The 12,863-nt window shown below is 38.1% G+C and overlaps 1 long non-coding RNA gene across 4 annotated transcripts in view; it reads left to right on the top strand.

Annotated features, from left to right (window-relative positions):
* Positions 1 to 12,420, top strand: part of LOC148364948 (uncharacterized) — a 49,917-nt gene extending 37,497 nt beyond the window's left edge. For all 4 annotated transcript variants that reach the window (XR_015850449.1, XR_015850450.1, XR_015850448.1 and 1 more), the window contains 3 exons: positions 8,120 to 8,200; positions 9,690 to 9,755; positions 9,827 to 12,420. This is a non-coding gene — a long non-coding RNA (uncharacterized LOC148364948). The remainder of the gene's footprint in view (positions 1 to 8,119; positions 8,201 to 9,689; positions 9,756 to 9,826) is intronic.
* The last annotated feature ends 443 nt before the right edge of the window (positions 12,421 to 12,863 follow it).

Here is a 12,863-nt window from a genome sequence, read left to right as displayed (position 1 = left end):
AAATAAGGAAAAGAGGAAAAATAGCTAAAAAGAAAAAAAAATAAAACATAAAAAAATAAAATAATAAAGCAAGTAAAAAGCTAAGGAAAAAATGAAACAAAAGAACAAAAGAGAAAAGAAAATAAAGAGGAAAGAAAAAAAAACAAGTAGGACAAAAATAAGAAAAAGAGAAAAAAGCAAGAAGAAAAAAGCTAGGAAAAATGAAACAAAAGAGATAAATAAAAGAAAAAAATAATAAAGAGGAAAAAAAACTGGAAACATCAGGTTTGGGGGAACACATTTGTTTAATTCATAACTACTAATAATTCAATATTCTGCACAAAATAAATTAATAGGTAAAATAAGCAACACAAATAGATAATAAACAATAATAGGGGTAATATTATTTGTGCCCCACCATGAGTTTAATATGCCCCCCTGAAACCCTGGCATAATCAAAACCCTCTGGGACAGGTTTGGTCTGGATTATGATCAAGGCCATACGAATAAGAGATGAAATGTGTCAAGAAACTCTGACCAGAATCTTGCAAATGTTTTCATTTCCCTCCTTTGAGGGTATAACAACGTAATTTACACCATGTCACTCATTGCAAAGAGACTGAGCAACCCCTTTAAATGCTGGGGGATTGTGGTGAGGCAGAAGGTGATTAATGTGGCGTGTGTAAACAAAGCCCTTCAAACAAAAGCGAGAGTGTAAAGAATAGAGATAAGGCTCGACTCAGTCAAGTTTGGCCTCATCCCTCTTCCACTAACGACCTTTACTGTCGCTCAGTGATGGCGAGGGCAGCAGCAATGGAGGCGAGATGGGGCCGCTTCAAATAGAAAGGAAAATACTAAAAGGTGCCGTGACATGCACATTCATTCTTTAATGAAAGAGATAATTGTGAGCGGAACCAACCAGTCGAAAATCTTTGGATAAATAAAAATACATGACGTGTTGGCAATATGGACAACGCCATTACTGATTTAATTTGAATGGACCACTTATTATTGTGCCTTGTTGAAATTTATGAATTGGATATAATTTAGGCTTATTTTTTTCATGTGCGCGTGTGTTAGGAGAAGAGAGAATCATACACAAGCTAGATTATTTGTATATATGAGGGGTCGGGAACCTCTTTGATTCAAAATGCTACGAGAGCAAAATATTTAGATTAATTTCCACCTGATATTTTAAAACAAAACTAAACAAAGCTTTCAATCCTGATCCCCAGATAAAAGCAAATTCCTCAGGGCATTTTATTTCACTGTGTGACAACTGATGATTTCTGAAGTATGTGAAGTAATGATGATAATAATCATAATAATGCATTCGGTCGTAAAGCAATGGCTCCTGAGCCATGTATGGCTCTTTTCATGAGTACATATGTCACAAAGATAAAACACCACATGTGCAATTATTTAATGTAGCATATCATGTAGAACCGATTGTCACATGTTCAAGGCCAAGACACTAATGATGGGTTTGGTCTAGTATTAACTCCAGTTTACAGTCAAGGTGTCACAGCAACATACCCAGTTGTGGATGTATATCGCTAAATAATCCTTTCTATGGCAACTCAATTAACAACTTATGTTCATTGTTGAGACAAGTTACGATGAAACAAACAAACGTTTAAGCCAGAAGCTCTAGCAAGGCACCTAAAACAATTTGATTTGGTGAGTGGTAGGAATGGGCGGCGCTATCTCCTTTGCCAGGCCCCATCTGTACTAAAGGTAAATACATTGGTATTCTCGTTTGCAGTATGTTGGGACATTTTTACAAAATAACTGCTTGCACCTTGTTTTGAAACGCTCATCTATGACAGAAAAGACAGTCAAAATGAGCATTTTTAGAATTATCTCGTTTCTTCATTCTTAAGTAACAGTGGGAGGGAAATGGATTTCAAGTGGTATTTTTACATTGATATGGGGCACAGGCTCTGGCATTATTGTTATTATGTCTTTTCTCAAATGTCACACAGTATAATAAAATGTGCTGAAAAATTTGCTTTTTTTCTAGAGAGCGAGTTGGGTGGTTTTGTTGATTTTTGTTTAAAATTATATGGTATCCCACATTTCAGACTTCAGACATCAATATATAAAACTATAATTTCTTGTGAAGCATCAACAATAAGTGGGACACAATCATGAAGTGGAACACACTTTATTGGATATTTTTAATCTTCAAATAAAAAATGAAAAAGTTTCACAAGCCACTGTGCAGTACTTTTCATGTATGCTTACTGCTACAGGTACAAAAAACAAAAACAAAAAACTACCATCTTTAAAATGACTAGGCAGGCGGGCAGGCACGTTGGGCGCTCAAAGCGGGCAACCGACTGATTGAATCAAAAAAGCATTAAATCAAAAGTGTCAGCTGTAAGTACGTTCACCTGCACTCCCCCTTTTGAAATATACCTATTCACCATTTACGTTAATCCATTTGACAAAAGTAATCTAATTAAACAGATTGATTCCACCCAATGATGTAAACACGCCTTGATCAAGATGTTTTGTCCGCTGCCGATTTATGAATTACAGCCTTCCACCCCGTGTCTGAGCCGGCTAGTTTATATATTGAGATAATGGAAGGGAAGACATATGTCCTCCCTAACAAATAATTTAGATAAGCTAAGTTCGACTCCCCTTCGCTCTATCCAAACTCCTATCTGTGGGGCAGGCTAGGTCATACCATACTGAATCCCTCACCACATTGTAATGGTGCTAAATCATTGGAAAGGCATCATACCACACCTAATCCCCAGAACGTGTAGTGTCTATGGTGCTTGAAGGGTGAAGAATTCTGGGAGCCGCTAAAATGAAAAGATGAGCAAATCCAAAGCGTTCTTGTTGACTGAGCACAGTAAGGTTGGCATTTGGTTCTCCCTTTCCCAACCTGCTTGTGCAGTCTTGTCATCTATGGCAGGTTCAACAGTGGGTCAAGGAGAGAGGCCAGTAGCCATCTTATCATCCGCGATCATAAAACACTTCCTGAAGGAATGGGCCGACTGCTTGTGTGCATCCATGCATCTATTAGGTCAGTGCTGAGCAATGCTGTGCACGCCAGTAACTGGCTGCACACCATCCAATTTCTGGCAACATTAAAATGCAAACTACTCCTGAATAAAATAGACCAGAGGTAACAAATTTGTGGCCAGGGGGCCAATTGCAGCCCCCAGAATGATAGTTCGAGGCCGCAAGCCTTGATATGAATCTTAAAGGGACAGTGTGTGTTGTTTTTTAACTAGATGTCGCCATATTCTGTCATGCCACCGAAAAAAAGTGCTAACAGTACAACGGAAGAAGACAAAACATGGAGATTCAGACCAAAACACACCATATTAATTTAAAGTAAAACACAGAAAAAAATGTTTTTTCTTTATTCTCTTTATTCCTTTCATTTCTCTTTTTGCCTTTTCTTTCTTTTTCTCTATTTTCCTTATTTGCTTTGTTTCTCTGTACTTTTTTTAAATTTTCGTTTTCCTTTGTTTACTTGTTTTTCTTATTTCTTCTTCCCTATTTTTTGTTCCTTGAAAAAAATCCCCTCTTTTTGTCTTTCTCTGAGAAATGCTGGGTAAAGATTGGAAGAATAGGGTGATCTTTGCTCACTTCAGCCTCCGTAATTTGCAGTCTTTCTTGGATTCATTTTTGGTGGCACTACTGATTAGAGCCACATCTAGCGGACACATATAAAATACTGTCTCATTAAGAAACGGAATGTTTTTATCATCTGTATTTTTGTGGAAAACCCCTATTGGCCCAACCTCATCCAGATCCTAGCTTCAGTGGCCCCCAACTCAATTGAGTTTAAGACCTCTAATTGAATGTCTAACAATCAATTTAGTCTGATAAAGAGTGAACACATGCAACAACTTATTGATAATTAACAAATAATCCATATAATACTAAATTAATGACAGATAATATAATTCTAATTATTATAATATTTACATTTTTGGCGTCCCTTTAAAAGTCTATATTTTCACGCAGCCATTTTTTTATGTATCGATTAATATTTTATCAGTTTTAAGGGCCAAATTATCAACCTAATCACCATTAGTTTCTTTTGTAAAATGATACATTAATCAAAATTGTTTTAGAATACACTGGTTGAAATGAACATATGAGTAAGCTATCAGCTAACTAAAAATTGATTGAAAAAAATCCGCAGATGAACCAAAAAGTAATTTATAGAATTACTACAAAACTGTCTCAGTTGCCCATTGCCCTCACTTGGGCCCGCCCGTTTGGCGCCAGCTGCTGCTCGTTGCCTGATTGGCTTGCCTCCTATTTAAATTCAGTGCTCTCATTCACTCCTTGTCAGTCCGTCAGCAAACCTCTGCACTTGCAAGACTTGTATTTTGACTCTGTCCAATATCCTAATCGTGTATCCAGTATCGATCCCGCCTGCCTCGTCCTGTCCGGTATCTTGCTCCAGTCTCCAGTATACAGTATCGATCCCGTCTGTCCCTTCCTGTCCGTTATCTGCTCGTGTATCCTGTATCTGGTGTCGATCCTGTCTGTACTGTCCGGTTGCGATCTTTTCTGCCCAGCGATCGCTGAATCGCTGACGTTTGTGTTCCCACGCATGACTGCCCCGTTCCCGTAAAATAAAGCTTGTGTGAAAACGCTTCGTCTGTTCGGGTTTTGACACAAAACACTGTAGAAAAAAAATTAAAAATACCACACAATAAAAGTAGTTCTATTATAAAAATACTACAGAAATACTACACAAATTAGACTGAAGAAGTTCTAAAAAAATGTCACAAAAATACAAGAGGATTATTACAAAAATACAGGATGGTTACACCCCACTCGGCATTCTTTTCTTCACATTGCCATGTGAAGGGTCATTACTGAGTTGTGTTGTTCACACCAGAGTTTGCCTCATATGCAGATCAACATTGAAACTAATCTAGTCAGTTGGCTGTCCATTGGACATTCTATGTAGGAAAGCCAAATACGGTTGCTGTGGTACTTCTAATGTTAAATGGATATTAACATACACACAGGAGTGCAACAAAAACATTCTCAAAACAAAACTCAATGTACTGTATTGACTAAAATTCAGAAGCCTTTACAATCACATCAGCCTGTATTTGCTGAGTCACACGACATACTCCCACCCCTTGCACACATGAAACAACACTCGAAAGGAGGCCAAATTCTGCCACTACTCTGTAAAAAAAAAAAAAAAAACTAAATGCTTGGAATCTTTCTCACAAGCAGTGTCGGCTGATTGGATATTGTAGTGTGACAGCAGGTGACTAATCATTGGGTATATTTTTTGGGCCAAAAGAGGTGACGTCATATTGAGAGCGCTCGTCTTGGTATCAAGGGATCCCAGTTCGAATCCCGGCTTGTCCGTATTACATGTCGAAGTGTCCTTGGGTAAGACACTGAACCCCTAATACCCCCAATAAGCAGGTTAGCGCCTTACATGGCTGCAAGGCCGCTATTGGGAAATGTGGAGCACATTGTAAAGCGCTTTGGGAAGTCATTGACTTGAAAAGCGCTATATAATAATAATAATAATAATAATAATTTCCTTGTATTGTCATTCTGTGTAACAATGTACACAGAACGAAATGTCGATTGCACCTGACCCGTTGTAGCGAGCCGATGCAGCCGCAGCCAACAGAGGGCGCCGCCGACCACTTTTTAAGTCTTAGGAATGACTCGGCCGGGGCGCGAACCACCGACCTCCCAGGTCATTTCATTTCATCAGTCCGATTAAATGTCAGCTTGATAATTAGCTTGTACTCCTCCACAGTTATTAACTACTGTCAGCATGAATAATGTCCCTTCTCTAAAACATGCAGAGTTTCCGCCCTCGAAGACGGTCATCTGACACATGTATATTGTATAGCAGAGGTCGGTAATCTATGGCTCTTTTTATTCATATGGCTCCGATTTTTTAAGATATTGTTTCATGTAAGGCCGATTGGAGGACATTTAAAGCAAACACAATAATGTTCCAATAATTCAGGACAGTATACATAGGCTTTGAATCGCTAAATAATGGTTTATATGGAAGCTCATTAAACAATCTATGTTCATTGTGGAGACACTTTATGATGAAAAGACACAGGACAAACTTTACCCAAAACAAACGTTCATCCAAAACCACCTAGACCATTTGATTGGGTGAGCGGGGGGAGCTATACACAGGGTGCACACACTCTTCACCCTTTGCCCAGCTGCACTGAAGGAAAATACATTGGTATCCTCAGTGCAGTATTTTGTGACGTTTTTATAAAAGAACTTGGCTTGAACCATTTTTTGAAACCATTACTTATGACAAAGTAACTGTGGGAGGGAGACACATTTCAAGTGGTATATTTATATTGATATGGGTCGCAGACTCTAGCATAATTATTATTTCATAGATTTGATCAAAACATCGTCACACAGTGAAATCAAATGCGCTGAAGATTTGGCTTTTGTCTAGGGAGCGGGTTTGGCGGTTTTATTTACTTTTGCCTTAAAAATATGGGGTGGCTTTCTCAAAAAATTAATTAAATATTAATGCATATTTTTGCTTTTACGTGGTCTGGGGCTATCTACCTACCTACTGCCCGCCTGCCTGTCTGTCTCCTTTCTCCTGTCATTTGTCTCTGTCTGTCCATCTTTTTTGGGTCTAAAAGGTTCCCGACCACTTCCCTTTCACGTCCTTTCAACAAGGCAAGGAGAATGACAAGCCGCCTTGTGGTCCACCACGTAGAAGTACAACATTGGCCAGAAAGTAGTTCACACCATTAAACACCGGTATGCCTATGCTAGCATCTGTGGTAGTGAACAATGGTATTATTCGAGCGTGGTTTCAAACCACATTCTGTGTGAGAAGAGACCTCATCATTCCACCATTCACTTCCTTTCCTAATACCTCGACGAACATTTCTCATTCCACACAATTCTTTCGCACTCAACTCTGCCTCTTTAAACCAGTTCCATTCCATTCCCACATTCTCTACTTTTTTCAACTAATCCGTTCATACTCTTCCCGTATCCTCTCTTTGAACTCTCTCCTTTTCTGCCTTGCTCAACTCTGACATTGTAACCTCTTCCCTTACACTCTTCCTATAACTAGCCATCCACGATCCATCTATTTTCAGTTTTTCTTCCCCATAAAAATTATGAGACATACCACTCATTTCACCTCTGTAAACATGCACATCCAACAATTTGTTTCCTAATTACTACATAATCCATCAGTGCTCTTTCCACCATATAACCACCATGCACTCTGACAAAAGTATACTAATACACATCATTTTATTTCAACTATGTATTTGCAATCACCAACTCGTTTTCCACACATAACTCAATCAATTTCTTCCCACTCTCATTTCTTACTGGTACTCCGTTTCCATTTCCAAACATCCCATCACCCACTCTAGCATTCAGGTAACCTAGTATTACCACTTTCCACCCTTCTTTCGCACTTGCCACACATTCGGACAAATCCTTCCAAAACTCCTTTCTCTCCTCTGCTCTTCTTTCTGAACCAGGTCCATATGCACTTATAAACATCTATACTTCTACACCCCTCTTTATTCGTACCCACATCAATCTCGAAGATCTCTCTTTCCACCCCACCAGTTTTTCATTTGCTTTATAAAACCCATAAATTTAGTTTGTTATATTTCCTGTAAAACAAATCATTACAAATATTAATAAATTCCTTTGTTTAATGCACAAATAAATTCTCAATACTAGAACATACTTTTTTTGTCAAGTTATTACCAGCTTAATTATTAAAAAATAAAATAAAACCAATAAAAAAATGTTTGTTTTTTTAGCAAATCGCAATGACCCAGCACTAGCAAGCTGTTTTTAGAACAGGTCCGCGGGCACCTCAACTAGCCTTGGGGGGATAATATCAAATCATCAAATGTCACACAGTGAAATAAAATGCGCAGAAATAATAGCTTTTGTTTGGAGAGCGGTTTTGCCAGTTTTGTTTAATTTAGTCTAAAAATACATAGTTTCAGTAAATTCAAATGTGATGACTGGATTTTTTTTTTACAGTGAAGAACATGTATGTGCCTTGGTCATGTTGTCATGGTGCCCAGGCATTTCAGTGAGCTCCATTTTCATCATCTAACACACTGTACACTGCTCTCTTGTATCCTAGCAACTCCCCGTGCCTGCGGCCGGCTGTTACCTTTCTGTCTGGACTCGTGATTTCTTCCAGTTGGAGTGAGGTTACATTCAGGTGGGATGTGTGTTTGAGAGACCCCTCTACCCCGCGATAATTCCCAACACCCACTACTACGCCTTCCCTTTTGCCCCCACCCTTGTCAACTGGTGCTGCAGGGATGTTACGTGCAGCCGAGGCCTTGCTGTCGAAAACCATCGGTTCAGACTCCTATTTACTCTTTCCCTAAAGGCGATGGCTCTTTGGAACAGGGGAATTTGAAAGTCAGAAACTGATGAGTGAAGGTGCTCTAAAAAATATCCTATTGAAAGTGGTCTGGGGATGAGATGAGAGACTCTCTCTCTCTCTCTCTCTCTCTCTCCGCCTACCCAATCCGCAGTCTGTCCATCTGTCTGTCTGCTTGCCCTCCACTGAGCTTGTCTTTGACTGACGCACAACATGAGACAGAGAGCACACTGCATGATAGGGAGCGCCGTACAATTTTAAGAAAATATAATGGTTTTTATGTGCGCCTTATGGGCGTGAAAATAGGGTAATGTCAGCTCACTGTGACCCTTTAATCACTCTTCATTTGACGAGTTAGCAGCACTCATAGGCTGAAAGGGTGGCCTTAAAGTGACAGTATGTAATATTTTGTGCCTCCTAGTGGTCGGATAAAAACGTTCTTTCAGTAAAAAGGAAAACACTGATTTGAATACGAGGCAAAAATACATGAACTATCATACCAATGTTAATTTTCTTAAAAGAAAATCACAGGTCGATAAATTTTAGTTTCTTCAAAAAATTTGAATCCCATGGGGAATGACGCCATGTTAGTCTGAGGTCGCACTACTACAGGTGCCCAAAGCAACAAAAAATGCTGATCAGTTTTCTCCTTGTATGAGCTGAAAGTTTAGGGGGACGGCCCGATCTTGGTAGATTTGCAGTGGTCTGATACTCCTTCCATTTCACTATTATTGCTTTCAAAGTGCTCCTTGGAATGTTTAAAGCTTGGGAAATATTTTTGTATCAAAATCAAACTTTACACTTCCCCACAACAGTAGCTCAGACCTGCCTGTTGTGTTCCTCGTACTTCATGTTGCTCTCTGCACTTTAAACAGACCTCTGAGACTATCATAGTGCAGGTGCATTTATACAGAGACTTGATTACACACAGGTGGATTCCATTTATCATCGTTAGTCTTTTAGATCAACATGGAATCATTCAGAGATCCTCATTCAGAGATCCTCACTAAACTTATGGACAGAGTTTGCTATCACAAAGTTCAAGGCGGCCAAATAGTTTCGCAAGCCACTACACACACACACACACACACACAAATATATATATATATATATATATATATATATATATATATATATATATATATATATATATATATATATATATATATATATATATATATATATATATATATTTATACATGTCTTCTCTTTCAGAGATGTCCGTCAGGGAGTAGTAAATCCTTACATTGAAGTCCTTGAGCACACCAAAGAGGCTTGTATTTGTATGGACAATTAAAAACACTACTATTTCATTCATCAGCCTGAGTGAGATGAGCATTGCTGAAGATTATGACGAAGAGACATATAATGACCTCAGAAACAGTATGTAAGTAATGGTGTGTTATGGGTACAAACTATTCTCCTAAATATTATTCGTTAAAATATTGTGTCTTTCAGGATCGACTGGGCAGGGGATTGTTCTGCAACATATTCAACTGAACATGAGGACAAGGCAGCTCAAATGAAGACAATAAGCCATTGATCTTTTTGCAGTATATTAATATTTAAAAACTACTGTGCATGTTTGTATAACGGTGTAAAATTTAGTTAATCCATCTGCTACACAGAATGGGAGGTGCAACCTCAATAAAAGTTTTTAAATCTAGACTTAAGACTCACTTCTATTGAAAAGCTTATGATTGATGCACATCTCATACTTTTCTTTCTTTATCCTTTACAGCTGCCTGGTTGGTGGTGAAATGAGGAAGGACAAATTGAGATGAGTTAGCAAACCAGCGCCTCAACCTGGGGTCTGTCATCATCTGCATCGACCAATCGGCAGAGATGGGGAGCTGCATTGTTGCTGTCATGGACTTTTTGGACAATTTTACAGACTTGAGGAGTCGTTGCTGCCACACATTTTCCGGACAATTTTTTACATATTACCTATTTTTTTCTTATTATTGCTTACTATGTTTTGTATATTGTTACCCAATCCAAAATCTATTGCACCATGGAAGGGGGATTACCACTTGTGAGGCCCCTTCTCAAAATTTTCTCATTTTCCTCACATTGAGCTTTTGAGTTTTTCTTTGCCCGCAAGTTGGTTTAATTGTGGTGTAATTGTAACCTGTGCAGTCTTTTGAGATATTTTGTGATCTATGTGACTTGACTGACCAACCTTCCCAAGCCTTAGGGCCAAGTCATGTTTATTTGACAGATAGATAGATAGATAGATAGATAGATAGATAGATAGATAGATAGATAGATAGATAGATAGATAGATAGATAGATAGATAGATAGATAGATAGATAGATAGATAGATAGATAGATAGATAGAAAGATAGATAGATGGATAGATAGATAGATCTTCATGACGAAGGCTCCACTATCGCCGCTCTAATGCCCAAGTATCGCGTTCTCTCCCTACATCTTTCCCTGCCTCTTCCCCGCTCTTTTTGCCTCGGTGTATCAAAAGTCTACACAAAATGATGTAGGGGGTTATTTTCTTTAGCGTAGTTAAGTTGCATGTATAAATGTGAACGTAGCTATTAACATTAGCACCTGTCGCATTGATGGTGGCTCTGCAATGGGTTGTTACGCTATGAATTAAAATAACCATAAACAAGTCTGAAAGTATATCAGATGCACTTTCTATGAGAAAAATGACAACCAAATTATTAAAAAGGTGTAACGGACTTACATCATCACTTGAGGGAATGTTAGAAGTTGTTCGTGAGGACTTCATGCTCGTGTGCTGGAAAGCTCACAACAATGGCAAGGTACATTTGAGGAAAGCATGGTGCTGTTTGTCCACCTGGAGTTTCCGTAGTGCCGGCACAGCCCCTCGCTTGCACCAGACAACACAGTGCCAACTATACCACTAGGGGGTATTAAATATTACATACTGTCCCCTTAAAGGGATTTCTGGCAGGACAGTATTCAGGCCAGTGTGGAAAAGTGAGGTGATCGGAATGGTTTTCTTTATTAAGTACATTATGAGTGCTTATGTGCCTGTGTGTCGTTGCAAGTCTGTGGGCTCTGTGTGTGTGTTGTTTTTTTATTGTGCCGTAAGGATTAGGGTTGTGAAAGGCTAATTTGGGTTTAAGGGCACTGGGCGCTGGTCAGGCGCACTAACCCGACTCATATGCCACCGTCTGCATCAACACTTGCACTGATATGAAACTAGCACCGCTGCCATTTTTTTCTTCGGCACTTGCATCCTTTTATCTCGGAAAACACTTTCCAATCATTTTACAGTGGCTTGTTGCCACTTATACTTTATTAGTGATTCACCTTTGCTTGGTATGCGTTTGTTATATAAAAATGCTGAGTCTTTTTCTTCTTTTTTGACAACTGCCAAGTTTTGGATTAATTATGCTGATGCCTTTCAAAGGTAATCCCAAACTCTTAAACATCCAAAATGTGAGGAAAAAGCACATGTTTTTTGCATTAAATCAACATATATATTAACAATAGATTCCAAATATTTTCTGAGATCATACATTTGCAGCATGTGTTGCCTTTCTCTACCTGAGGCATGCCATTATTGGAGGAACACCAGCACCCTAGCAAGCCAGTCGCCATACGTGTCAATTAGTCAAAAAGGTGTTTTAACCCTCTCTTGTTTTAGAGTCATCAACGACCACATACATTTGTTGACTGCATTAAAGCTTCATTTACTTTGTAAGTAATGTCTATTTCAACAAAATAAAGACAAATGATAAACACATTTGTAAATTTATAGTGCTCCAAATTAAATTGTTACATTTGTATTGTTAGGTTCGGTTTTTACACGGATATTAAAACAAGATTAAAAACACGAACTACCCCCAAAATTGATATAAATATAGTTAATATATATTAAAAAAAATCTAGCACATGTGTTGTAATACCCCTCAGTAACAGTCAGGTTACAGAAAACCCTTCTATTTAGTCATATCATTATCTTATAATCCTTTTTAATCGTTTGTAAGTTTATGTGTAATTACTGTGATCCAAAATGCGAGCTTATTTCCAATACTTGGTGTTGTTTGCTGAGGATAAGGAATGTGCATGCTGTCAGCATGTTGGTTTTATTTTTTAACAAATTGCTAGTGTTGGTTCAGACGCTACTGATTCAAAATACAAGTTTTATTTGTTTCTGATAAATGCTGTCTTTTGCAGGATTAAGCATAAGTGATCAAGTGCAGTGTTAGCATGTTTTTTTAATTTTAATTATTTAGCTAATCGTTATCGTCACTGGCACTAAATGAGTCAAAATTAAAGGGATACTTACTAGCAGAAAAAAGGACCAGAGACCCACACAAAAAAAAAGAAAGAACATTTATTTTCATGGAGGAGGTTTGAACATTTTTTATTGTCACTTTGAACAGCAATTAAACAAATTCACAATTTCATTATATCATATTCTAACAATATGAGGTTTGAACAACTTTTGTCCACACTTTTAACAGCAATTAAATACATTCACAATTTCATTATATCATAATC

The sequence above is a fragment of the Urocampus carinirostris genome, chromosome 5, assembly GCF_059441175.1.
Source record: "Urocampus carinirostris isolate Australia breed hairy pipefish chromosome 5, RoL_Ucar_1.0, whole genome shotgun sequence".
Taxonomy (NCBI): Eukaryota; Metazoa; Chordata; class Actinopteri; order Syngnathiformes; family Syngnathidae; genus Urocampus; species Urocampus carinirostris.
Note: the sequence above shows the minus strand (reverse complement) of the source record. Positions and strands in the feature narration are given on the sequence as shown.